Raw genomic sequence first — 25,199 nt, 5'->3', positions numbered from 1 at the left:
GCTCCCGAAATCATGTAGATGCCCACTTTAGCACCTAAGGAATTTTTTACGCGTAACCGTGGATAGCCCGCTTGTAAAATCGGCGCGATTATGTTTGAAGCCCCGCTGTAAACGAGTGCCTGTGGAGGAAAGCACCTCGAGGTGGAGAAGAAAATTGCCCACGTTCGCGCTCTTTCCATTTGTGGTTCGATGCCGTGGCGCTCGAAGTGCATGTTCGCGGCATCCATACGCTTGCGCGTAACACACTGCCCGTACTTTTTTTATTTCGTACGTATATATAACAAAGAAATTCAATCTCAGTACATATGGACGAGCCTGCAGTGAGATTAAAGATGATTAAAAAGGATAGCAAAGGACATGAATGATATTACAAACCATATGTGGAAAACCATTGATTAGATGAAGGCACGCGGCTTTGTCCAATAACTTTGTTAAGTCATCCTATTCTAAGACCAATTTGTACTTTGTTACACGCGTTATATGCGGAACCTGGTCAATGTTCTACATGAGACACTTCATCCACTTCGTCCAAACACTATATTTTTTTAATGAAATCCAAGGATAGTGATGGCACAGCTACGTGGAATGAATTGGTTCTGTATTGGTATCTTAATTAAACGACTAGTCTCTTGACATTCCTGTAGTGGGAGTTTAACACAACGTACTTGAATTCCTCTGGCCAGCCCTGTAGGCCTGTAGTTAACGTAAACACTGATAATATCCAGGCGATTCCATCTAAAATTGACTCTTGCTCTCTTGTGGTACAAGTGTTACACCAGTGTTAAAGGTGATCACATCGCAGACGTTATTACGATGTAGAATGTTGGCAAGCTTAAGCGGCAATTACTGCATAGCCAAGCATAAGTGAAAGAATTGCACCTTGCCGAATGCAGCGGGGTACTGCAAATACGTCACAGAATGTTCAGCCTCCTTCGAAGATGTGAATAGCGCTCCTAGAGAAGGTTCCTTCATTAATGGAGTATGCGACAACGTTAAACAAAAGAATTGTTTTGTTTGAGAGATACTATTCATTTTGCCGGCTTGAAGGCCATTATCAAAAGCTTCTTTAATGTCAGCCAACACTATTGCAGGAAGCCAAGCATCACATCTTCAGAACCATCAAATTTCATTGTTGCTCTTTCGTGTCACATTCCGATTTATTCCATTTCTTGTTGACTTTTCCACATGGTGCATAAGTAACACGAAAGATTATACGTTCTGCTGCCTGTTTCTTTTTTCGACATACGTTATTTCCTGGTTCATTCAGCATTGCACCTAACGCACCGCTTGGAATGCTTGCCGCATGCTTGTGCTTGGACCTCGGTGAAGTCATTGTGTACAAGTGCTGCGTAAACACTGTTCGCAACTCGTCGTTAATTAAAAAAAATATATATATAATTGACAGAAGTGCAGCCTCTTAGGCAGAAAAAGTGGATGTATATTGGCTACTCGCAGAATCGTTTCAACCCAGCCACGTTCTCGGAAGCATCTGAAGTTTACACAAAAGGGACTTTTGATTGCCGCAGACTTTTCCCAGCAGCGGGCCATCAATCCAAATCTTATCGGATGGCTTCCGTTACCCGCAGTAGCTCTATCCCTCCAAAATGACTTACACCAGGCAAACAGCTTCTTTTCTTGTATGTTACTTTGCTCTTCTTTGAATGCTTTCGTCAAGTGTAAAGTGCGAGTTTGGAATCTTTTAATTATTTATCTTCATAAGCCTTGTTTTCTCAAAAAAAACCTTGTGCATTTGTTATAATTTGTCATGCCTACAATTGCACCTCCACACTGTGCTAACATGCGCACTGTGTTAAGGCAGCTCAAAGACAAAATCTCGTGCTTTATAATACAAAGTTGAAGTTGTGTTGTAACTATTATCATAGGTACTTCATCTAAAACATGTTATTTTCCTTTACAAAATTCAACCGCCTTGCAAGTTCGGCATGCCACAAGACCTCAGTAGGCAAGACCAGGCATGCCTACACCGCATCAGGCTCAAGAGGGCTAAGACCAGCTATTTTAATTGCAAACATCTTTCTTTATATTCGCCCTTATGTTCAGTGCGCGCTGGCTGAAGACCGGTTTTATTTTTTATGTGCCTGCGGTCAACGTTCAGCAGGCAAGCAATCTCTCAAGAATGTATGCGTTTTAATTCATGAATCTAGCTTCAAACCACGGGGCATTCTTGATCCGTATCAAAACACTCCTTCTGAAATGTATGGAATAAACGAGCGTCAAATACTGTGAATTACACGCCTCAAATAAATTTTATTATAAGGGTGAATGTGCATGTGTTGGATGTGTCTGCTATTTGGACGTTTGTCTGACAGCAGAGCAAATTATAACTTTCACCCATCACCTAGAGTAGATTGCCAAGCGGTCAGCAAGACATGCGTCTGCAGCTTTCATTAAATGCGGCATCCCTCTTTCTGTGGTTTGAAGTGGCTAACATGAAAAAGTTATTCACTTTCAATCAAACGAATAAAAAAATTGGTGTCTACTCTATTGAGAAAATTTTGGGAAGCAACTGCTTATAAAAGAACCGAAAAGCCTAAAAACGTTCGCGTAGATAAACCTTGTAATCCACTTCCACATTACGGCACTAATTATAAAATTTGGCGTGACTGAAGCCCACAACCGCATACGCAGATGAAGACTGAGCAGAACTAGATTTATGAAACTTTGCTAGTGCTCAAGTATGTGTCGTATGTTTAAGTTGTGTAAGTGGCACCTAATTGTTGTTGGATACCGTTGTGTTGGTGCCATAAGACGCGAAACGATATTTTAAAAAAATAACAAGACAGGATATTAACAAGACGCTCATTCCTGACTTGGAAGTTCACATATTCCTGGCCCTGTAACATCATATATATAGTCCCTCTTATTCTGATTTTATGCTGTTGTTCATTAACATGAGAGGGGGGGAGGCAGAGATCTGGTGTTCATTTATAGAGAAAAGGTTGAAATGGGAGTTATTACTTGCCAGGCAGTTCGAACTTTGGGATCTTCCCGTAGCCTTTACTTACCATTAACACAAGCAATGGCCTCTTTTTGGACACAAAGTTCTATATAAACAAAAAAATAGTACACAATAACATGTAATGGCAAATACGGCTGCCCGCAAATCGCGTGTCGAACTCACCTCTACGAACCCTTATTGCCAGGTAAGTTTATTACGCGTAAAACACATGCTCATTAACAAAAACGGAAAAAGTGCAAGAAAGTAGGGCACACGGGTATGCTTTGAAGCAGGCGTGATGCTTTTCCTCATCTTGCAAGCTCTTCTGAACGCCCATTATCATAAGCGTTGGTGCTATTTCTGTTTCCATCCTTGAACGGAAGGGAATGGGCGGGTGGCGTATAGGTGACAATATACGTTCTTGCAACAAAATTATTGCGATTACCCTTCTCGAACGCAATGCAGTTGGCTAAACACCTTCTCGATATCACAGCTGCGGTTTGCGGTGCAGAGAAACGTCAGCACGGCGTCACTTCGCTTCCTGGTGCACTACCGCAGTATACGTCTATGTGATTTACAGGAAGTGTGATCTAGTTCGATTCGCCATCGTTGTATTCAATTAAACGTGGCTACTGAAAAAGCAACAAGCTTTCGTTCACATAACGTCAGTAGGCACTGAACATACATCGTTATAAGCACGGTGCTGAAAATTAAGTTTTATGGTTTTCTCAAAATTTGGCACTGGGAGGCACGCGAATATCACCTGTGCAAATAAGTTATGTGGCCAAAAGGACACAAAGTGAGATTATAATTATCGCTTGCAGCAGCCCAATAAACTAAAATTGAATAATTAACTTTTTTAGACAGCAGTAAGCGGGTATGTTTGCATTGAAAAGTTAGAGGCAGTCGTGTATTGGTTGGAAGAATTCCTCTGGCGTGTCCGCGCTCCTATATAAACGACTCCAAAATTTAATTGTCGTTCCCATGATTACGCAGGCAAGAGAGTGAGGATCGGCGCAAAGCTCCTCCCTGATGTGACGCGGCTTTTGCGTGCGGCGTTTAGTCGGACAACGGGGCGGAGACATTGGCAAAGATGATAACTGCTCCCCTTTCCCGCTCGCCTGGCAAAATAAACAAATCGAAGAACCCGGAACTATTGTCCTAACACGAGACCGCGCACTCCGTAACGATGGAGGCAGCTGCTATACCAAGATAATGGCGCGAGTGGAGAAGCCGGACGGTAGTGCGGGTGTGTACATGGTCACTAGCTGAGTATAAAGCACGGTCCTTGCAGGGCTACGCGCATAAAGTGACTGCTGATTTTTAACTATTGGAAGTTTTATTGAAATCAAGAGCAACAACTGCACGGCTCACCGCGCTGTGCTATCTTAATTCCGCCAGCCGAGAGGGGAAGGAGAATAGTTATCATCTTTCCCTATGCGTCCGCGTTGTTGTCAGACTAAACGCCACACGCAACAGCCGCGTCACATAAGGGAGGAGCTTTGCGCCAATCCTGACTCTCTTTCATACGCAATCATGCGACCGACATTTAAAATTTGGAGCCGGACATCTTGGAGCACAGACATGCTAGAAGAATTATTCCAAGTGAAACTGTGTAGAAACACGACTGCTTCAAACTTTTGAATACGAACATACTCACTTACTGGAGCCAATAAAAAGTTAATTATTCAATTTTAGTCAATTGGTCTGCTGACAGCTGTAATTATCATCTCACTTTGTGTTCCGCTGGCCACGTAACTTATAGCGGTCTTCGCGTGCCTCCCAGTGCCTAATATTAATAAAACCATAAAGCTTAACTTATGAACACCCGCGGTATATCCCAGTTATTGCTTGTGGTAAGTGAAAACAAAAAGGTGGCCAGCGTAGGTTAGTTTGTGTTTTTACATCTGCCTTTACTACTGTCTACGGAATTCCGAAGTTTAGGGAGAATTTTGTTGGGGTGCAAAAATTGGGCAATAACGGGTTTTGGCCCGAAAACAAAGTACCCTAATCATATATGACATCTCTTGCAAGCAAGGTCGTGTTTTCCTGTTAGTGCCAAGATTGCAAGATTTTGGTGTTTATGCACTGCGGATGCAGTATCAAAAAATGACAGCAGGGGTGCTATGCAGGATGCGCCGAGTTTCTCGTTCACCCGAGTTTTACCCGAGTTTGCTCGACGGCAGTCAGTGAACGGAGATAGCGTGAAACGCGCAAAGGCTGCAGGCAAAAAAATATGTAGACAAAAAGCCGCGTATGACAACATGAGCGCACCCTGCGCGGCACGCTGCTTCCACGTTTCAAGCGCAGACGGCTGCACAACGAAACTCGCCAGCGCCGCGTATTGTTATCAACGGATTATCGCAACTTAGCAATACCGTGACTGTCCCGCTGTCTGTCTGCAGACTTGCCGTGAGCCGCTTGCCACGCCTTTCCCGGGCGCGTCAAGGGCGTGCCTCATCTTTCGGCAACTATCTTTCTATCCTCCATCGAATGCGAACAGGGTACATGCGGCGCATTCTTGCAGCTACGCTTTCGCTCAAACGAATACGTTATTTATTTATTTATTTATTTATTTCAACATACTGTCAACCCTTTGACAGGGTTATTACAGGAGTGGGGTACAGAAAGAAACAGTAATAATAGTAATTGCCATCGTAGGTATGCTAAACAAGCACAGATAAGAAGGAGAAATATACATACAACAGTAATTGTGAATACGAGTATTGACAAACATGCTAATAGAAAAAACAACTTATCATATTGAGAGTAAAAATAAATGACATCAGGTTGATGAGTACGTATTAAGCGAGTTTTGTAACATCTCAAGGAAATCTTCAATTCTTTGTTGTTCGACTATAAGTCGGTCAATGGTATTCCATTCCCGAATGGATCTAGGGAGAAAAGAATAATAGAATGTATTGTTGTTGCACGCATATTCTTGTAGTGTGAGATCATGTGTGTGACGTAGTTGCCTTGTTTGTTTAGTTTCAACGCAAGTTGTGTGGTCTATCTTAAAATAGTTGTGCAGTAGCATATATAAGAACTTCAGGCGGTGGATTTTAGCACGACTTTGGAGTGAGGGCAAACCTGCGCTGCGTAGCAATTCGGTCGGGGAATCAAGGCGCCGATAGCAGTTAGAAATAAATCTAATCGCTTTGCGCTGCACATTTTCAAGCATGCCGATACCGCTACTTGTGAAAGGGAACCAGATTATATTGGCGTATTCTAGAATTGGGCGGACAAGTGTGGTGTATGCTAAAAGCTTAGTGTCACGGTCGGCGTGCCGCAGCGTCCGCTTAAGGAAAAACAATTTTTTCATTGCTTTCGCGGTTATAGCTTCCGTGTGAGCTGCCCAGCTGAGATCAGAAGTTATTATTACACCAAGATATTTGTACTGGGTTACATTTCGGAGTACGACATTATTAAAACTATAAGAGAATGCTAAGCTTGTTTTCTTTTTTGTTATTGTCATTGCAACTGTTTTGTCTGTATTAATCACCATTTGCCAGTTAGAGCACCATCTTACTACTTCATTCAGGGCAATGTTCAGCTCATTTTGGTCACTGTAGCTTTTGACCTCTTTATACAGTACGCAGTCGTCTGCGAATAGCCTAATATTTGCGTTAATGTTGGTTGCCAGGTCATTTATAAACAGCAAAAATAATAATGGTGCCAAGACAGATCCCTGGGGCACACCGGATGTGACAGTTAATGTGTCAGAAACGTGCTCATTGCATTGCACAAATTGTTGACGCCCTGACAAATAGCTTGACATCCATCGAGTCATTGGCCCATCCCCAAGTTTGCGGACCAGCTGGATAACTAGCTTTTCATGGGAAACCCGGTCAAACGCCTTTGAGAAATCCATAAAAATTATGTCTATTTGGGAGTGTTCGTTAATGCCTTGGGCCAAGTCGTGCATTATTTCGACGAGTTGAGTAACGGTCGATAGGCCTCTCCGGAATCCGTGCTGGTTGGGGTGTAGCAGATCATTGTCTTCGACAAATTTTGTGATGAACTTAAGGATAATATGCTCGAGTATTTTACAGCTGGTACACGTCAAGGAAATGGGCCTGTAGTTTGATGGGATCGTTTTGTCGCCGGATTTATGCACTGGGATTATTTTTGCGACTTTCCATTCAGAAGGAATCTGTGAATCCCGGATAGATTTTGTGAATATTAGGCGTAGATACTTACTAACTGGTTCTGCATACTGTTTGAGAAAAGCGTTCGGTATCCCGTCTGGGCCACAGCTCTTTTTGTCATCAAGGTTTAATAGCAGACACAGTATACCGCTGTCGGTTATTTCTGGGGTTTCTAGTAATTTATTTTTGGTAGATGGGGTAATCTGGGAGTGTTGCACTAGTCCATTATCGATTGTAAAAATCGACTGGAAGTAGTGATTGAACTGATCCGCCTTATCTTTTGTTTCTATTGAAGGAGAAGCCTTTCTATCGTTATGTTTGCCATTTACGTAACGCCAAAATTTTGCTGGTGATGTTTTCATAAACTTGGATAGAGTGTTACCATAGTAATGCATTTTAGAAACGCGTATCTTGCTTTTCAATGTTTTAGATAGCACGGAAATCTGAGCGGTGATATTAGCGGCTAAACCAGACCTCCTACCTTTCCTCAGCCTACTAATTTTACGTTTAACATGAATTATTTCTCGGGTGATCCATGGATTATATTTTCTTGTAAGTTTGCGCTTTAGTGGGACAAAGTTTTCAATACAATGCATGACGTGTGCTTTGAATTGCAACCATACATGATCTATCGACGAGTTTTTGTCCGAGCAAAGATCTGAAATGTCAAGGAATTCGTGAGTTAGATATGTGATTATTGCATCGTTGTCTGCTCTGTTGAATGCAAGAACGTGCTTTATAGGGCCGTGGTGTCGTACAAGACCAGGTAGAGGCAGTGTGCATAGGACTAATTTATGATCGGATATGCCGTCTAAGATTTCGGTGGATGTCTGGTCGTTAAGGAAATGGTCACTAACAAGAACAACGTCTAGAATAGAGCTTGATTTGCCCTGGATACGTGTGGGGACGCGTACGAGTTGTTTGAGGTTAAAGTTGAACAATATATCCAATATGGCGTCATTCGCAGCACCTCGCACTTTTTTTGACGACCATTCCACTTCAGGCAAGTTAAAATCACCAGCCATGATTATTTTGCCGTTCGTCATGTGATCATGCATATAATCCAGAAGATGTTCCAGATAACTTGCCTCAGCGTTAGGTGGTCTGTAGATAGCGCCTACAAATATGCAGCCTTTCTGCAGCTGTACTTTGCACCACACCGCCTCAATTTCAGGCTTATCTCGTAAAACGGTGTATCGTAGTTCTTTCTTAAAGAAAAGTGCGACACCCCCGCCTCTAGTGCCCCTATCTCTGCGCACAATCACATATCCTGGTGGCAAGACTTCGTGGTCTAAGATATCCGAGTGAAGCCATGTTTCTGTGACAGCAATAATGTCAGGTTTAATTTCTAAAACCAGAGCTTCGAATTGGTCTATTTTATTTGCAAGACTTCGTGCGTTCACATTCAACAGGGTTACTTCTGTCGACTTCGAGTGACTCTCTTTTGTAAGACATCCTTTTCTTCGCTTTTTGGACTGCAATTAAATCTTCGTGGTCACTATCCCAAGCAAAAAGTTCACCATTTATACGCACTTTATCGTAGACTAGCGACACCCTTTCCTGCCTATCCCGGTATTCTTTCGTGCGATCCCACAGCTTCTTTCTTATTTCCCGAATACTACGAGAAAAATCTTCACTGATATAGAAACCTGAGCCCTTGAGCATCGTGCAGTGCTTGAGGATTGAAACTTTGTCTCGGTAGTCGAGCAGTTTAAGGATTACGGGTCTTGGCCTAGAAGTATCAGTTTGCTTCTTTTTGCCTAGGCGGTGGATTCTTTCGATTCCCTTGGTTTTTATCTGTAGTATACCGTCTAAAATCTTTTTTTCGACCATTTCAAGAAGCATGTCTGTTGATTCCTTTTGTTGTTCTTCTACACCGTATATGACAAGGTTGGACCGACGGCTCCGGTTTTCCAGATCCTCGACTTTCTTTTCCATAGCCATTAGGTTTTTTTCTAAGGTAGATATTCTTTTATTGTTCTCTGAGATCTGTTTTTCGATACCAGCTATCTTTTTTATAATACAACAAATAAAATAACGAACACTTTTATTTCTTTAAGTGTCTGTTTTTCGTTTTGAATGCTAGAAATTTCTGATGACAAACGGAGATCGAGCAAATATATTAAATTTTGCACTTCTTGCCGCGAGTGGCGACAGTGAGGCGAAAGCTTAGAAGCGGATACATTGAACCGGGTCGCACGCACGAGGCAGTTCATACGGTGAGAAGTCGCCTAGGGGCGCTACAGTGCTATTCTCAATAATGTCAGTGATCACCACTCTTTCTCTATTAGGGGAATAGAAACGCAGCGCCATGGTACGGCTGTTCATCGCAGGCGCCTTAAGACGCCCGCTTTACCAACTAAAAACGACACACTAGTCATAAATACGGGAGCAACGGTTGTCGCTACAAAATGGTGGTCCGTAGTGCTCGTAGTGACGCAGTTTAGTGAAAATGTACCAGTTTATCTTTGTGCGCGAAGCCTCGGCGATGCATTGCGAAGAAGTGCGTGCTTCCCATCGACACAGTTCATCGCTTGTCATCGCTTGCCCACTGAAAGTGCCTCTGAGCGCATGTACGCTGTATTTGAGTGTTTTGTGCGCACCAAGGTGCTTGCGGATTACTTATGCTGGAGCCAGCAGCGATCGCAGAAGGATATCGTAACGACACCGCAGGAATCGCATTTTGGCAGGTGAGGGCTCTTGTGTGCGGCTATGAAATGAGACTTCGAACTGAGGAAGGTGGTGGAACTGTTGAGTGCGCAGTGCTTGTGATGAAGAAATGCCATTGCCCTGGGTCTAGAAGAGCGAGCGATTCTCGGACGCTGATCGTGTTTACGACGTTGTGGTTCCAATACATCACCGATGACGGAGCAGCCATCTCAAACGACTGCTGCGATACGCACTCCTCAGCATCGTCGTCACCCTCGGCGCATCGACGCCTTGCAAGCAGCTACAGTGACGTGCCGATAATTATTTACTGTGCGCTACGTCGCCACAATGCAGGCAATGAAACCGTGCTGTGGGGCCATCTCAGCCCGAGAAGCCAGCGACAGTCAACGCTTTGTTTTTGATAGTAGTGCGCAGTACATCACCGATGACAGTGTGTTGTGCGTGTTTTATGTCGGTGGTGAATATTGTTGATGCCTCTCAGCTCGGCACCGCGTCGCTGTTGCCGAAAGATAAGTTGGGCGTGGCCCAACCTTGGTGGGTGCGCGCACTAGAGTTACATGCCTCGCGCGGGGCGTGACCTCTGGCTTTGATTGACAGGCGAACTCGTGCTAAACTCGTACATCGCGAAACCCCCTCCGAGTTCAACTCGGGAACATGGCGGCGGCAGCAGCAGCCTGTGTTATTGCAGCCAGCGGCAGCAAGCGTCAGTATGACCGTCTGGACCCGTTCGCGTACATGACCGCCGTGGAGTTTCAGCGTCATCTTGGCCTGTCGAAGACATCAGTGCGGTGGCTGTGTGACGAGCTAGGCGAAGACTCTCGTCTGTGGAGACAGCGTGGCGGGCTTCATTCGCTCACCGTTGAAGAGCAAGTCCTCTGCGCCCTCCGTTTCTACGGGACTGGGGAGTTTTCAGGGAAGCGTCGGCGCCGAGCGTTACATTGGACGTCATCAAACTATTGCGAGCCTCTGTGTCAGAGATGTCTGATGCGCTTATTGATGCGGCGGTGCGGAAGCGGTGGCTGGCTTTCCCGAAGACTGCGGCTGAGCGGGCATTTATAAAAAAAAAACGCTTCTTCGCGGAGACATTACGAATGTAGTCGGGTGTGTCGACGCAACGTACGTAGGAATTAAGGTGCCTTCAATGTCAGCGTTACTCTGATTAGCATTGTAGCAATGTCTAGACGCACCATATTGCCAAATTTGTCACTTCTCTGTAGCCGACCTAAATTTTGTGTTTCCGACGTCACACATGCGGCAGCCTATAATACTGACTTTTTCGCTAGTTGCTGACTTTTTACCGATTGTTCTACTTGTCTATCAAGGTGCCTTCCAAATGGCTCACTTTTTTGGGGAAAGAGGTTAATGAAGTATAAATAGATAGATGGATATCACAAATTGTGTGAAGTACCCTGTGAATGCTAATCTCATAAAGAACTTGCTTTTTTTTATGAGATTACTTAGTACTTAGTACAAGTTACTTAGTATGCATAATGCTGAATTTTGGTCATGCGTCATCTATCGGCCACACTATGAAACAGTAAGGCATTGCACAATTTGTTGCAGTGCGAGATGCGGATGTCGCGCCAAGCCGGTTGTGCCTATGCATTTATGGCAAAATGAAAATGCATTGAGAATCTTAGTGTGCTGGCTTGCATGAAGAAAATACTTCAGAGTGTTTGCTGTGTGCACTGTTGGTGCATGTGCCAGTGGTTCAGTGTATTTCTTTTGGGGGGGTGGGGGGCAGCGTTGTTCTGTATGGACAAATCGTATATTTTCGTCTCATATAGGGCTCTAATTCTTCAGCAGTAGAACAATGCAGATCCAATGCTCTGCAGAACTCGGTGTGCGTGAAGATGTCGTGAACCACCAAGGCAAAATTACATATCGGGAGAAATGTGGTGAAGATGCCAATGAAAAGTGGGTCTTTAACCCGCCATGATAAAAATAAAGATTGCAGATTGAATAGACCTTTTGTACAGCTTTAGAGCAATGATTACACAAACTGTGACATGCTCAAACGTGTAAAAGCTTGCCGCAATTCCAAAGTAGGATGAGTGATATGCAGCATATTTTGGCATTGAACATGTCTTGTAAATGCTATTTTTATTGTAAGCCTCAAGCCTCGCTGTCACGCCTTTCCCTCCGGCACTCCCTTTACTGAAACGCAGCACTGTCTTTCTATTGGTGTCATGATGATGATGGCAACGGCAGCAGTAAGGCTGGTTAATGCTTGCCCCTTTAATTCCTGCGAGTTTAGTGGTACAGAATATGGCACGTGCATACACCTGTGCTGCAAAATTTTATGCTTGTGGTGATTTGTTGGAGAGCTAATTCGTGTTGGGACATTTCAAAGATGTGTGCCATTGTGGCTTAATAACTAGATCATTGGTGAGGTTGAAGACTCGTTGTATCGGTATAGAAGCTTGTAGCTGAATTGCACCACAATTCGACGGGACACAAAGAAGAGAAATACACACAGCAGAACGCTCTGCTGGGTGTGTTATTCTTCTTTGTGTGCCGTCGAATTGTGCGGTCCAACTTCAAGTAGAGCATTGGGCCTCTTCGGTGCAGGACCGAGGAAGTGTAAGCTATTTGACACCATGCCAGTGCCTTGCCACACAATTATGGAAGTCTGAAGGTTTGCAAACAAAGCTTTGCTTTCAAACCCACCTGCTCATGTAATACAAGCACTGATTGAAAGAACCATCATACAAAAATAATGGTGAAATGAATCGCCTTTGAAAATTTGTATGTCGACACTAATGACATAATAGGTGCCACAGCAAACTCGACAAAGCCAAAGTTGTCCCAGTATACAAAGATGGAGACCGATCCAACCCGTCAAGCTACAGACCCATTTCTGTCCTAAGTGTTATTAATAATATTTACGAAAAGATTTTATCCAGTAATATTTGCAAATCCTTAGAAAAATATAACCTACTCTGTCAACAGCAACATGGATTTCGAAAACATCATTCAACGGCATCTGCAGTCCTAAGCCTGACTCAATTAATTAACACAGCATTACATGAAAACAAACTGGCCGCTGTTGTATTTGTTGATTTAAAGAAAGCGTTTGATACTGTGGATCACGCTATTATGCTCAACAAATTAAACCACTATGGATTTCGCGGTGAAGCCTACAGCTTACTTTCCAGTTACATCGAAAACCGTCAACAAGCTGTAGTTATCAATAACATCATATCATCACTTTAATATTTACAGACCGGGGTTCCTCAAGGATCCGTTTTAGGGCCGATGTTATTTTGGTTATACTTGAATGATTTGCCGAAGGTCCTAAGTTGCTGTGATATTTTAATGTATGCTGATGACACTGCGATCATAGTGACAGCAGACAACCATGAGGATCTAGAAGCAAAGACAAACGCTGAATTGGAAAAAATTACACGCTGGTTTTTTACCAACAAGCTAACGATTAATTCAAGCAAAACCAAATATATGGTATTTAGTTCACGAGCAAAAGTCATTGACAGCTTCCAAATTGACATTTTCATTAACGGCCACTCACTAGAGCGAACACACTCATTTAAGTATCTTGGTGTCATTCTAGATGAACATCTTCACTGGAAAAATCAGATTAGCGCAGTCTGTTCAAAGTTGGCTTCTGGCTGTTATGCCTTATTACAGGCCCGTGATTATTTTAACACACATACACTGCGTACCCTTTATTTTACCCTTATTAACAGTCATCTAACATACTGTGTAGAATCATGGGGTTTAACATACAACACTTACCTTGATCCTATCCGGCGATTACAAAAACGGGCTGTCCGAATTATAACACAAAGCAAGTATACTGAACCAAGTAAACCAATTTTCCAGTTATTAAATATCCTTCCTTTCGATCTTTTGCGGTCCTTAAAGATAGCGCTGTGTGTAAACAACATAGTAAAATATAACCAACCTTTCAATGCCTCCCTGTTTCGCTCTCCTTCTCGACTCACGAGAAACCTCACACATAGTAACTTTAATCTGCCACCGAATAATAACATCTACAGTGAAAGATTGGTGCAGTTTTCAGGAGCCAAGGTTTGGAATGCTTTACCCCCAGAAATAAAACAGTCCCACGAAACTAATAAAGCATTAAGAACATACTTTTTGAGCCTTATTTGATAGTCGTTCGCGGTTTGTGTTTGTTGTACAGTGTTGTTCATTACAGATCTTTATTCATTCTCCTGTAAAATGCATATTGTATTATTTTCTCCTCATTGTATAGTGTACTCTGGTCTTTCGCCGTGATTTTGGGCTTTCTATTTTACACAAGTGTTGTGTCATTGCCATCGTGTATTTTTGTATCTGAACCCCACACTAGCCTCTGGCTATGGGTTCAGTCAGTGTCTGATAATTTGTATGGCAAGAATAGAAATAAAACAACAACAACAACAACAACAACAGTTGTACTGGACAGAGCACTTTGTTTCCTATGTGAAGCACAAGCTTTCATTACATGCTGTGCAGATAACCAAGCTCAGTTTGTTTTAACGTGGTACACAGCATTCACTGTAATCTGTTTTTGATTCTAAAGTGCCAAACACCACCTCTTTTTCAAGGATGTCATGGGAATATTTGGTGAGAACTGTTTACAGCCCCTCATAATAGAAGTGTGGCCAGCCAGCTTTGCTTGGGTGCCTTTATAGATTTCTGTTCCTGATCATTGTGTGCTATCAAGTTGCTAAAGTCTATGCAACCAGTGCAAGGCATTACGTGATTCTATGGTCAGATATAACTTTAGGAGGCCGCAGAATCTGCACTTCAACGGCAGGTGAACACAAGCCTGCACCAATGGGCACACACTCTACACTGACGTCGTGCCGCTGGACGCACTAATACCCGCTCTTTAGAGAGGGACTATGTGGAGGCAATCGGCTGCTGCGCTTTGGTCATCTGGGCGGGGCCTCTCCTGTCTTGTGAAGTTGTATCCGACTAGAGGATGCCGCTTTTCATACAACACAAAAGGACAAAGTGTACAATTATTTGGCCTATGAAATGGATACATCACAAGTGAGCTATGCATGCGCTTAAGCTGTGTGAAAATTAGTACATGCAAATATATGACATTGTTAAAGAATATGTGGTATCGAACATGCATGTAATGGCACGTTTAAATCGGGGAGTGTTGCATTCATGTGCACAGTCTATAGGTGATAGCATTATTAAGGTCATGCCGTTTCCTGTCTTTTCATTGTGAAATACACACACCGTTCATCTTGTGGCTAATCAACACCCACTGTATTCTTGCACATAGAAAGAACAAACAGCACAATGACGTATATGCTGCATTAGTGTCTTTTTCATTTACACAGTCCAGGTTGTCTTATGTGTTTGCCCATTTTGAAGAGACATAAAGTGCATGTTACAAGTGTCCCAATATGCACAGCACAATGTTTACTGCAATAATTTTATTCATGCTCTTGAATAATAAACAAAATAATAAACTGAAAGCTCCTTTATAAGGTGTGTTCTGGGGGCTCGACTGGAAAGCAGTGAGTGCACTGATCCTACTGTTGCAGAGCAGCCCTCTGGACCTTGCCACACTCTCAAGAGCATGTGCCTGGCGCTCGCCTTCTGCCACCGGGCGGTTGAGTGCCTCCAGCAGCAGAATGTTTTGCTGCAAAAAAAGTGGATTGTTGGAATGAATCAACCGCATATAAACCATTATTTACAAATAAAAATGCTCATTGCACTATTGGTACTAACTGCCCTTGACTGTGGAAGCCTTTAGTGTATGCATGATAAAACAATTTGTCGGGACAACATTGCTTTATTTTTCATAATGGGTTGTATTTTTCAGAGCCAATTGTAATGTTTATTAGTGTGCCAACAGCTGACGTGTCCCCGAACCTTCACGAGTCTCTACTGTCAGCACCACAAACTTATTTTTGTTCACTGCGAAATCAATGGCGCTCCCTACAATCCCGTCTTATGCGAGCTGATTGCATCCTATGCCTACAAACATCATATTTTTGTCCCATTACGCAATTTTCTACCATCCTCGGCTGCAGTTCTCTCTTCTTGACATCCATTCTGTCACGCTTATGTAATCACCTGTTATAAATTGGCAACAAGTGATTGAAGATGTGCATGGCCTGCCCACCGATTCCATTTTTTTTTTAAATCTCAACTAGCATATCAGTTGCCACGGTTTACTACGCCACTGTCTTCCTGCCTTAATGCTGCCTCCAACAATTTTTGTTACTTCGCTTTCTGCACAGTCCTCGACTTCTCAAGTTTCTTTGTTAACCTCCAGGTTTATGTCCCATATTGCATAACCGGTAGAATGCAACGATTCTAAACATTTTTCAAGGATATCGGTAACGTGGCGATCACAATTCGGTAATGCCTCCCATGTGCTGTTCAACCCATGAAATTTTTGTATAAGTTTCCTGCTTTATATCAGTACCTGCTATTGATATTTCACCTGGATAAAGATACTCTTCCATAGATTCTGCGGGCTGAATGTCACTGATGAACTTCTGTTATATCACTAAGTTAGTGAAGGTTACCTTTATCTTTTCCATATTTTCGCGGGCCCACGCACATGTAAAAGCACGAACACTCATTCGCTCTCAATGCCTTTTTTTAAACTGCTGGACATTCAGTTCGTTACTACGGAAGTGACTTAATCCGTGCACTATTATTATGCTAAGTATGAAACAGTAGAAGTATACTTATCTGCAGCTTGTCGATGTCTCCTTCACTGTGTTGGTTGCGAGATCCATCGACGGCACCACCTCCTTGTCGCATCGTAGCTATATCGGCTGTCTTCCTTTTGCACACACTATGCAATATTCGTGACGCTCGCAGTCACGCAGAGTGGAGGAACTCAGCGCACTCACAGAAGCAGCACCGGATAAGTTGTTTGTTCAGGATTGTGCCGTGAACAGTAAGTACGCGTTGCGATCTGTAAAATCGCCTAAGCTATTCGCAGTCTTTCGGGGTGCACGGAAAGATTGCTCACGGAGGAACAGAACTATCCAAGAAATAGTGGTCATCGTCGAGCCTGATCACTACGTCGCGCACTGCAAGCTCGTTGTACGAGTTTGTTTACACTGGGCCTCTTCGATGTTTAGCCGCCATGCTCACCCGATGAATGTATGTGATGACGCCACCACAGCGTTCCCTCGTGGTATAATGCGAAGCGTACTAAATTACAAATTAGTGGAATACACATTCAGTGTACATCTTGTAAGCTTTAAAATGCTTTTAAACCACGTTAAACTAACTAATAATATTGTATTAAATGCATTTGTTTTATAACTCGCTTGTGCGTGTAATGCACTCGGTGGAACGACAAACAAGTGAAAGAAGGCGCGACCATGCACCGACGGTATGATCACGTGAGCCCCAGTTTGTCGACCGCCCAGAAGGCAACGCCCAAGGAATGATAGCCACCCAGAGTGAATCGAGATAAACCAATGAAACTGGAGGCTTCTCGAAAGATAAACTGTGTCTCGGTACCATTTGTGCTTTCATCTTGGGGTGTCGCCAGAGCTCGTGAAGATCCCGAGTTTCGCCAAACTCGGCGCATCCTGCATAGCACCCCAGGTTTGTGCGACCTTGCCGAGTGAGGACCCAATTTTCAGGGAACATGTTTATTTGCAGCAGTTACAATAAGAATTTAGGTTGCCTGTAATCACATATCTTACCTTAAAACGTTAGCCTATGTGACTTGTCTGTTTGAAAATTGTCCACCTGTAACGATTTCGGACATCTGCAAGGGCATTTCACAAAAGCAGTGATTCAACCGTACACTTTTACTTAGCGAGAACAACGGGCCCTATTGTTCCCTCAATTACCACTAGATGTGATCTTCGTGATGTTTATGCTTCCCTCAGGACATGTTGGTAACATAATTAAGAATAATTAATTATTCGGCTTGTTTGTTTCGCATTGCTGATGAAAATTAGCGTGCCAAAAGGCAACGCGCAGAATGAAGGAAAGACAAGTGCTTGTCTTTTTCTTTCCTTCGTGTGTGGGTTGTCTTATTGTTGCGCTAATTTACCTTATCAGGTAGGTAAACTCTGCATTTTTTTCTTAAAGCACACTCATAACGCTTCTTACAACTTGCGTGTGTAATGTACTGCGAAGACCGTAATTGCCGACAGAATTTGACATTTGTTTACACATTGCCCATTCTGTGCCCCTAGTTTTGAGGATTATGTACTTTGATAAGTTCATTGAAGACACCAGAGAAATCTACTATGAACTTCGTATAACGCATAAAAATTAAGAAAATGCCAGCAATTAGGAAATATAGTGCAACTCTTCAAATGGGGGCAGGAAAGTTAAAGTTTCGTGGCATGCTGCATTTAAGAATACTCCCATTTCCAGCAAATGTAGACTTGGTGTAACATAGAGTTATCTCGTCACATTTGTAAGCATAGTTGATAACGACTGTATTGCACTCTAACTACTTGAGTAAAAATCGCTTTTAAAGGAAGTAATAACTCCACAGGTTACTTCGCACAGAGTATTTTCCCAGCATTTCCTCCACGTTCGCTTCGCTGCATTTTATGTCGGTGGCACTTGTAATTATGCCGGGAAAACGGGCTACATTACGCGGGTACGTAGAATACTCATAACACCCCGAAGAGGTTGCATATCTAATTTATTGGAAAGGGCACAGTTCACCCGTGCGATTTAAGCTTTGGCTACACACCACTGTTTATGTTGCTCCTACATTCAGCAATCATAACAAAATATCTTTGTTTAGTTCACCGGAATCACCGGACAAACGTTGTGTAACGCTTGGAGACATAAAAAAAAAACGAGGCTTCGAAATGTATTTCTAATCTTCCTTATTAGACCAGAAACGTTAAAATATTGCGACACAAGTTACATTAGGATGCTTCACATTTTGAATAAATATATTTTATTTTTTTGTTACGCAGGGTCTGCTCGGGACAGTGATAAACCTAGCTTATAACGACAGCTTGACCTATTCTAACTGTTGCTTATTCTTTTTTTTTTGCAGAAGCTATATTTATTTCTGTGGAAGTTATCTTCGCCCACAAATATTCCATTGTAGTCTCCAAATTTTGCTAAGTTTGATCTTGATGGCAATTGTAGTTATGCTAGTACTGCGTGTTAAACATTGCATTGGTCGTAAAAGTAAATCACACCTGCCCATGAACGTTTAATCAATTTAATAAAGAGGCTGCGTTTGAACCAAACACCTTTATGTTGTCTGAATGTGCCTATAACGCGCCGTTATGGTCGCAAATTATGAACTTTGTGTAACATAGTATTACCTCAGGACACTAGGAAATGTAGCGTAATACGGCTATTGTGCCCTTTCAAGCCTTTGGCAAAATATCTTTTTTCTTTTTTTCAAGCTAGAAGTTGTTCAGCGCAGGGAAACACGAGGACAAAATACGGCACATCGGACTCACAGGCGCTTTTTCAAAGGCCTATATATGATGTACATAAAGATAACTGCTCACATGAAGTTGCCATAACGTTGCCCCCATTTTCGCTGTATTTGATCTAGGTAGCATTAGTACTTATGCGAAGGCGGTGGGCCAGAATTTAGCGTCACTGCCATGGAGGCGTCGTGGCTTTGACGTTGCGCTGTCAACCCGAGGGCGCGTGATCCAATGACGGCAACGGAGGCCGCATGCAGGTGTGGGTAAAATGAAAAAACCCTTGTGTACCGAGCGTCGGAAGCACGGTAAACAGCCACAGGTAGTCAAAATTAATGATGAAGTAACCAGCGCAAGAATGGACACAGAACACAAGAAGGGCGACAAGGACAAGCGCCGTGGCCTTGTCCTTGTCAGTGTTCGGTGTTTACTCTTGCACCGGTTACATCATTATGGGATACCAACTAGCCCGGTCTCATACCTTGGGTCAAAATTAAACCGGGGTCCCTCGCTACCGCGTGCCTCAAGTCATATCGTGATTTCGAACTTGAAATTGAGCTTCATTCTCATTCATACAGAGTACAGACGACAGGGGCCCAGACAAAAAGCCACGAATTTAGTTTGGTTACTTCTGTGCCCCCTACCGGTTTCCCTGGACAGCACCTGCGAAAATGTGCATTATATATAACCTGTAACCTGTATATAAGTACACAGCATCTAACCTAGCAAAACAATATATACGTATAATATTTGTGTCGATAGAATTTGCATGTTCAAAGTAACTTTTTTGCACAGGAGCAAACACCGATTTGGATACAGAAACACGCATGCCGTACACGTTACAGAAAAACAACGGAATGCATAACATATATCACCTCGCACGTAAAATCCATGCACACCTCTAATTTTGTGCTCTTCTTGAAACACACTGATAACGCTTCACAGATCTTTAATTCATAAATTATTGTAAAATGAGAAAAATTGTAACCATGTTGAACTTTGCCTACATATTACTCAGAATAATTTGGTCAAACATAAACAAGGTGCCCAATTTAGTTTATGGCGGAAACTCGAGATCGCATCTAAAAACCTCAAATTACGCTTAAAAATAAAAAAGCGGAGGTTTAGCAATTATTTTGCACGCTCCTAATTTAGCCAGAGACGTTAATATTTAGTGACACATTACAATTAGCTTGTTCTCAATTAGCGCTAAATATAAATTTTGTGACACGAACAGTTCTTTCGGGACAATTGTAAAAGTAGTTGAAACCGGCTTCGTGATAGTTTCCGACACTCGCTTAAAAAATATATTTCGCAAAAATTGTACCTGATTCACACGCATTGATCTTCGCATACAGATTTACAGTAGTGATTAGCCAAATCATCCTATAGCTTTATTCTTACCCACCGCGGTAGTATAGCGGCAGTGATGTGGTGCTGCTAAGCACGAGGTCGCGGGTTCGAATTCCGGCCGTGGAGACGGGGATCACTTAGCACATGTCCCGTGTATTAGGGCCACGTTAAAGACTCCGTGGTGGTCAAAATTAATCCAGAGTTCCCCACTACAGGGTGGCACATAATCAAATCATGTTTTTGCCACGTAACAACCCATGATTCTACTAAGTTTATTTTTGGTTACATATTTATTTATACCAAGCCTGCGGGCTAAATTTTGCACCGATCAATAAGATATTCTTATGAGTACTTGAATACATATTTTAATGAACAAATCCTAATTTCCTTCAACACTTGAAGTTTTACTAAAAAATACTACGTATCGTGTCCCTTACTTTCGCAAAGTTTGAATGTTGTCAGTCATAGGGTTGTTTACGGACAACGGGAAGCATAGCATCAACTAGCCTTGTAAGGCTTTCCAGCGCCTGCAAAAACAAGTTGTCACAAAGGCTCCCTTTATCCACAGGCATTTAACTTCTCACAGAATTTTCCCGCAGGGTGTCCCGCTTTTTCGCTTAATTTGAACTCAGTGACTTTTGTAGTTACGCCAGGCCAATGGGCTAAATTAAGCGCCGCTTCTAAGACGCAGTCATACAGAGCTCTTGCATACGTGATTTAGTAAAAAGGCCTCATTTATTCCAGGGACTTGGAACTCACCTACGCATTACCCATATTTTTCTTCCTATTTACGCTAAACATAAGCAAGGTGCCTTGTTTAGTTCACTGAGTACACCGGAGAAACTAAATACAAACCCCTTAACACGCCTGAAATCAGGGAAGAAACGAGGGTTGAAAAATTCAAGTTATGGGGTTTTAGGTGCCAGAACTACGATCTGATTATGAGGGACGCCGTAGTGGTGGACTCCGGAAATTTGGACGACCTGAGGTTCTTTAACGTGCATCTAACTACAGGGGTGTTTTTGCATTTCGCCTCCATCGAAATGCAGCCGCCGTGGCCGGGGTTCGATCCTGCGACCTCGTGCTTACCAGCCCAACACCACAGCCACAAAGCAACCGCGGCGGGTAAAACGAGGTTCAATCAGTATTTGCTACGCTCCCATTAAACCAGGAAAAAATTAACTTGGCATATCCCTTATTTTAATCGAACTTGAATTTAGTGTCCTCTACGGTTGCCTTAGGACTGTGGGAAAGATTGTGTAGTGATATTAGCACTCTGTGTGGGGCTTCAATAAGTAACCTTCTACAAAGGTTGTAGTTAGCCTACATGGACTAAAAATGTGTCGCTCGTCACTGGCATCACACTTTCTACTTCAACGAAATATAAAAGAGTGCACATCGCATACTTATTTGAAGAAATCGCGAAAATGGAAGTTTATTCCTCGTATAAAGAATAACAATCGGAAGAAGGTTAGTATTCCATATATTATTTATATTCATGGAAGTTACATAGAAACGTCAAACATTCGATGACCCTAATTACCTCTAAATATAAAATCTCTGTCGCTTTCGGCGTTCCCAGGAAAGCAGGGAACACTTGATAATTTTATATAACCCCTCTAATAGGCGAAAACGAAGGTTTTGCTCTTGTTATTTGTGGCCAAGTTGATACACCCACTTCCAAATTTTCTTGCACATTGCCCTTAACATTCGTCACATTTGCTTTGTGTATAAACTCTGTGAATGTATAAACTGTTTGAGTGTGTTTAGAATTCGTGAAAACTACTATATAAAAGTTTTTTGAGCGCTGCCAGTCCAATTTACATGTTCGTTGTAAAAAATCCAGGGGAAACATTTTAGATGGCGATCCAATAATGAAATAGAGCTCGAGAGTGACCTTATCTCGCCTGTTCTTTAGAGAAATTGAAATAACGTCTTCATTTCAGCGCAACCACGAACTCAGAAACTCATTCACATTGCTTCGCGGTTCTTTTTGTGTTTGTCCTTGGTGCATCACGTTAACGCGTCATCCTCAAGGAGGCGCGTGAATTGTAACTGCTGCGGCACTTTCGTAACGAGGACGACAGCACTTTGGAAGTTTCGGCGGCTGAACCATGCTCATTACCGAAGGCAGGCTTACGAGCACGTAATTCGCCTCCGTTGTCGTCTCTCGGAATCACTTTCAATTTCCAGCCGCCCTCCTTCGCTTTCAACATTTCGAAAAGGAAAGAGAGAAAGCACAAAGCTACTTCGAGGTTTCGCGAATCTGCCATGCACAGTAGTCAAGGTTCTCCTAAAGATCAATCGCCCATTTGTCACCCTTTTATTTGAAGGAATAGATGCTCTTGAAGGGTGACTACTTGTACCGAAGTTGTACTCGTTATAGAAGTTCGTGGGAATGACCTTTGCTTGGAAAGTAGTTTGCTTTGGATGGCGGCAATAAGACGTATTCCACAAGGTTCCATTCACCACGCAAAATAAAAAGAAATGGCATCAACTTGTAGTGCTCAAATAAGTTTGAAACCATATATAACAGGGGGGATTGATATTATTAGTGGCAGAGAGCTGTGATCACGTTATTCGTCAAACAATCGAAACGATGAAATGAATAATCATCAATTTAGCTATTTAATAAACCTTGTAATGAATAGCTGCTGTCCAATACCTATCCTGCAATAACTATTCTTCCCTTGGTTAGCAAACTAATTGAATAAGATTTTGGTTACCTGATTGATGAACTATCTAAAAAGTTTATACTCTTACCACCATATCAGTTTGGTTTTAGGACTAATTTTTCTACAGATATTGCGTTAATAAAATTCGCAGGCTTCCTTGAACAATCCATATACAATATACAAGCATTTTACTGGGGCCATTTCTTCCTTGCAAAAATAGAAGGTATTACGCCATACGGGCGTCCTGCACTAATGATGTATTTTACAAAGAAAGCACACAACAATCTTTCATCTAATTCCGACCTGCCAAGCTTAGTTAAGGAATTGACTAATAATGTGGCCAGCATTGTTTAATGGTGTCGTATTAACCAATTAGAAATTAAGCCACATAAATCTACGAAAATAATATTTCATTCCAAACACAATATTACTCCCCTCATTCCACTTCTAATTGACGCTCCGTTATTCACCCTTCTGGGGCAGTCAGATTTCTCTGAGTTACCATTATTCGCGCCTGAAATTTGATCAACACATCCCAGAAATTTCATCAAAGATTTCTTACAGAATTCGCGGTGTTCATGATAAAAACCTGTTTTCACTTCCCCATAAACTTCGCCCTATATTATACTAGACCTTTATTCACAGTCACTTAACCTATACTCTTCTTCATCTTGGGAAACACGTGTAGGACATATCTCTCGACAACTGTGCATTTACAGAACCAAGCATTCAGGATAATTACCTGCATTCATTATAGAGAATCTCCTATACCTATTTATGATGAGCTAAGCATTCTTCGCAGCTAATATGGTACTTCATTAAGGCTAGAAGTTCTCAGTTTTTCTGCGCATATGAATGAAATTGAGTTAAAATGCGCCCCGCTCCCTTATCTCACAACGGGATTCTCCTACCGAAATTCGGTACCATGGGCCCTATAACGTCAAACTATTCCAATATGTTTTTATTCCGATCTCCTGAGGCCAAATTTGCGTAACTGTGACGCAAGCATCGGGCGGTCACCCGCATGGTTGTCTGAACAGACGAATCAACCGCTCTCCTCGTTCATAGGAGGTCACTTTTGTTTGCTTGAAAAACGAATAACATTGCCTACACTGAGCGGTTTGTCTTATCTAATTGGCTGACAAGAGGCGAGGAGCACGCTCAAGCAGAGAGGGATTTGAAGGGGCCAAGCCACTGCAGTGAAAGTCGATAACCGGATCAAGAAGGTGGTGTTGGCGTCTGAGATTGGTCCACTTTCCCTTACTTAGCTTGCAGTGGCTGGTCGAAAATCGCGGCGGCATGAAACGGAAGCTTAAGAATGACGCTAAAACGGATCCTCAGCAAAATATAGTTGCCAGAACGAGGTCGTAAACTTGCCGAAAGTGCTCGAAAACATTACACTGCCACGCAAAAAGTTTTATTACACGTAAATAAACCAATGCTCTCCGGCAGACGCGAGTAGCCAGTGCCTGAGCGATCGGTGGCAGCCATCTTCTATTCCTTTCGAAATGGGGTAGCCTGCGGCTATTCAAAAGAAAATTCCGTTTTGTTCGGCATAATAATGCGTCTTTAACGCGTACACGTCACTTTGACGGGGTGAGTTCTTGCGGTTTTTTGACGTCGCGTGACAGGCAGGTGAAGTGGGTGCAGCCCGAAAACTCTTGACCAATAGCCGAGGGCTAATGGCGAAAAGGCGTCGAATCAGAAATAACTATTTTTCTTTTGTTCAGTCAAATCCTGCATATTCAGTGTGTACACGTCATATCATATCGGGAGCTATCGCGGTGTTCGTGATATCGCGTGACAGACAGGTGAAGAGGGGGTGGTCCAAGAAAGCTTTTGACCAATCGCGGAGGGCTCATTGCAGAATTGGAATAGCAAAGCTTGGAATAGCAAAGCTTGGAATAGTTTTACGTTATAGCGCCCCATGTTACATTCCTCTAACAAGTAAAGGCGAAAGCTTGTTGCACACGTGGTAATCCATTAAGTTATACGATCGTAGAGGTCAGAC

General features: G+C 42.6%; 1 protein-coding gene across 1 annotated transcript in view; it reads right to left on the bottom strand.

The window, feature by feature from the left end:
* The window catches only part of LOC129387563 (uncharacterized), an 849,695-nt gene that overhangs the window by 184,075 nt on the left and 640,421 nt on the right, over nucleotides 1-25,199 (bottom strand). The gene's annotated exons all lie outside the window — the stretch shown is intronic.

This window comes from Dermacentor andersoni, chromosome 2 (genome assembly GCF_023375885.2).
Source record: "Dermacentor andersoni chromosome 2, qqDerAnde1_hic_scaffold, whole genome shotgun sequence".
Lineage (NCBI taxonomy): Eukaryota > Metazoa > Arthropoda > Arachnida > Ixodida > Ixodidae > Dermacentor > Dermacentor andersoni.
This window is presented reverse-complemented; position numbering and strand designations above follow the sequence as displayed.